Genomic DNA, 3,907 nt, shown 5'->3' with positions numbered 1-3,907 from the left:
TCCTCCAGAATAAGTTGCTGAACTCAATCAACAATTGTGTTTTTTAACAAAACAGCTAGCAGAGTTCAAGGAGATGCTACAAGACACTAAAAATGCTAATAAAAATATGGAAGCACAATTGAATCAGACAAAATAGCAATTATCAAAGTAGATAACAGAAGAGTGCTAGACAGTTCAATTAAGAAGTGGGAAAACATTAAATACCTCACTTCAGAGCAGCAGAAAGCCAAGAAAAGAACAACTGATAGAGGATGAGCAAAATATTATCCAAAATCCCTCTGAGGACAGTAAGAGCCCAGAGAGGAACAACTGTGGCGTTCAAACGCCAGAAAAGGATGCAAAGTTGGCGTTAAACGCCCATCCCACACGCAGTTCTGGCGTTCAAACGCCAGAAACAGGCAAGGAGCTGGCATCAAACGCCCAATGGAAGCTCAGTTTTGGCGTTCAAATGCCAAAAACAGGTAAGAAGTTGGCGTCTAACACCAATCAAGCTTCTAACCTTGGCATTCAAACGCCAGTGAGGGATCAGACACACACAAGTGCTGATAACAACCCCTCTAAAAAGGCTTCTCCAACCACCTCTGTAGAAAATAAACCTGCAGCAACCAAGGTTGAGGAATACAAAGCCAAGATGCCTTATCCTCAAAAACTCCGCCAAGAGGAGCAGGATAAGCAATTTGCCTGCTTTGCAGACTATCTCAGGACTCTTGAAATAAAGATTCCATTTGCAGAGGCACTTGAGCAAATACCCTCTTATGCCAAGTTCATGAAAGAGATCTTGAGTCATAAGAAGGATTGGAGAGAAACTGAAAGAGTTCTCCTCACTGAAGAATGCAGTGCAGTCATTCTGAAAAGCTTTTAAGAAAAGCTTAAAGATCCTGGGAGCTTTATGATACGATGCATATTAGAGGGTAATTGCACCAAGACAGCTTTATGTGATCTTGGGGCAAGCATCAACCTAATACCTGCATCCACTATCAGAAAGCTTGGTTTAACTGAAGAAGTCAAACCAACCCGGATATGTCTCCAACTTGCTGATGGCTCTATTAAATACCCATCAGGCGTGATTAAAGACATGATTGTCAGGGTTGGGCCATTCGCCTTCTCCACTGACTTTGTAGTGCTGGAAATGGAGGAGCACAAGAGTGCTACTCTCATTCTAGGAAGACCTTTCCTAGCAACTAGACAAACTCTCATTGATGTCCAAAAGGAGAAAGTAACCCTGAGAGTCAATGAGGATGAGTTTAAGTTGAATGCTGTCAAAGCCATGCAGCATCCAGACACACCAAAAGACTGCATGAAAGTTGATCTTATTGACTCTTTGGTAGAGGAGATCAGCATAGCTGAGAGTCTCGAATCATAGCTGGAAGACATCTTTAAAGATGTTCAGCCTGTTCTGGAGGAATCAGAGGAATTGAAAGTTGCTTGCAGTGGTTTATGCCATTGACAAGTTTAGATCATACTTAGTAGGATCAAAAGTGATTGTGTACACTGACTATGCTGCTCTTAAATATCTACTTACAAAGCAGGATTCAAAACCCAGGCTCATAAGATGGGTGTTGCTTCTGCAAGAGTTTGATATAGAAATAAGAGACAGAAAAGGAAGTAGCTGATCATCTGTCCCGGATAGAACCAGTAGAAGGGGCGTCCTTTCCCTCTATTGAGATCTCTGAAACCTTTTCGGATGAGCATTTGTTCGCCATTTAGGAAACAACATAGTTTGCAGACATTGCAAACTATAAAGCTGCAAGGTTCATACCCAAGGAGTACAGCAGGTGATGAGCGGATATTTTATACGCTTTTTGGGGTTAATTTCATGTAATTTTTATTATGTTTTAATTAGTTTTTAGTCTATTTTCATTAGTTTTTAGGAAAAATTCATATTTCTGGACTTTACTATGAGTTTTGTGTTTTTTTGTAATTTCAGGTAATTTTCTGGCTGAAATTGAAGGAGTTGAGCAAAAATCTGATTCAGGCTGAAAAAGGACTGCTGATGCTGTTGGATTCTGACCTCCCTGCACTCAAAGTGGCTTTTCTGGAGCTACAGAACTCGAAATGGCATGCTTCCAATTGCGTTGAAAAGTAGACATCCAGGGCTTTCTAGAAATATATAATAGTCCATACTTTGCACAAGGAAAGACAACGTAAACTGGCGTTCAACTCCAGTTCTCTGCCCAATTCTGGCGTCCAGCGCCAGAAAAGGATCAAAAGCTGGAGTTGAACGCCCAAACTGGCACAAAAACTGGCGTTCAACTCCACAAATGGCCTCTGCACATGAACTGCTTAAGTCTCAGCCCAGCACACACCAAGTGGGCCCCAGAAGTGGATCTCTGCATCATCCATCAAAGTTTACTCATATTTTGTAAACCTAGGCTACTAGTTTAGTATTTAAACAACTTTTAGAGACTTATTTTGTACCTCATGACATTTTAGATCTAAACTTTGTATTCTCTGACGGCATGAGTCTCTAAACCCCATTGTTGGGGGTGAGGAGCTCTGCTGTGTCTCGATGAATTAATGCAAGTATTTCTGTTTTCTATTCAAACACGCTTGTTCCTATCTAAGATGTTCATTCGCGCTTAACTGTGATGAAGGTGATGATCCGTGACATTCATCACCTTCCTCAACCCATGAACGTGTGCTTGACAACCACTTCCGTCCTATATCCGATTGAATGAGTATCTCTGAGATCTCTTAATCAGAATCTCCGTGGTATAAGCTAGAACTGATGGCGGCATTCATGAGAATTCGGAAAGTCTAAACCTTGTCTGTGGTATTCCGAGTAGGATTCAAGGATTGAATGACTGTGACGAGCTTCAAACTCCTGAAGGCTGGGCGTTAGTGACAGACGCAAAAGGATAGTAAATCCTATTCCAATCGGACCGAGAACCAACCAGTGATTAGCCGTGCTGTGACAGAGCGCGTGAGCGTAGTTTTCACTGGAAGGATGGAAGGTAGCCATTGACAACGGTGATCCACCAACACACAGCTTGCCATAGGAGGACGTGCGTGCGTGAACAAGAAGACAGAGGAAAGCAGAGATTCAGAAGACAAAGCATCTCCAAAACTCCAACATATTCTCCATTACTGCATAACAAGTAACCCTTAATCCATGCTCTATTGTTTATTTGCAATTCAATTGATAAACATAATTGACTTCCTGACTAAGATTTACAAGATAACCATAGATTGCTTCAAACCAACAATCTCCGTGGGATTCGACCCTTACTCACGTAAGGTATTACTTGGACGACCCAGTGCACTTGCTGGTTAGTGGTACGAGTTGTGAAAAGTGTGATTCATAATTTGTGCACCAAGTTTTTGGCGCCGTTGTCGGGGATTGTTCGTGTTTGAACAACTGACGGATGATTTTGTTGCTTAGATTAGGAAAATTTTTCTTTTTGGTTTAGAGTCTCTTATTATTGTTCTTGGTTAAAAATATCCTTCTTTAAAACAAGTGTTACATTTACTGCCCAATTGGCTAGAGCGTTAGTCTAAGCCCGTGGCAGTTTGGTACACTCTTTTTAAAACCTTTTTCATAAATAATATTTTCTCTATTAAATTTTGTGCCAAACTTTAAGTTTGGTGTTTTCTTGTTGGTTTTTCTGTGTTTTTCGAAAATTTATTTTGGTTTTCTAAAAATTTTAAGTTTGGTGTTCTTGAGTTTTCCTTGTGACTTGATCTTAAAATTTTTAAGTTTGGTGTTCCTTGGTGTTTCTCCCTCCAAAATTTTCGAAAATAAGGAGCATTAGATCTAAAAAAATTTTAAATCTTGTGCCATCTTATTGTTTTTCTCCTTCCTCTTAAAAATCAAAAATATCCTTTCTCTCTATTTTGAAAACAATTTTTCGAAATATACTTTTAAAAATTCAGATTTTTATTTCAAAATTTAAAACCTTTTTCAAAA

Source organism: Arachis ipaensis, chromosome B4 (assembly GCF_059453495.1).
Source record: "Arachis ipaensis isolate K30076 ecotype BB chromosome B4, ASM5945349v1, whole genome shotgun sequence".
In the NCBI taxonomy this organism is placed as follows: domain Eukaryota; kingdom Viridiplantae; phylum Streptophyta; class Magnoliopsida; order Fabales; family Fabaceae; genus Arachis; species Arachis ipaensis.
This window is presented reverse-complemented; position numbering follows the sequence as displayed.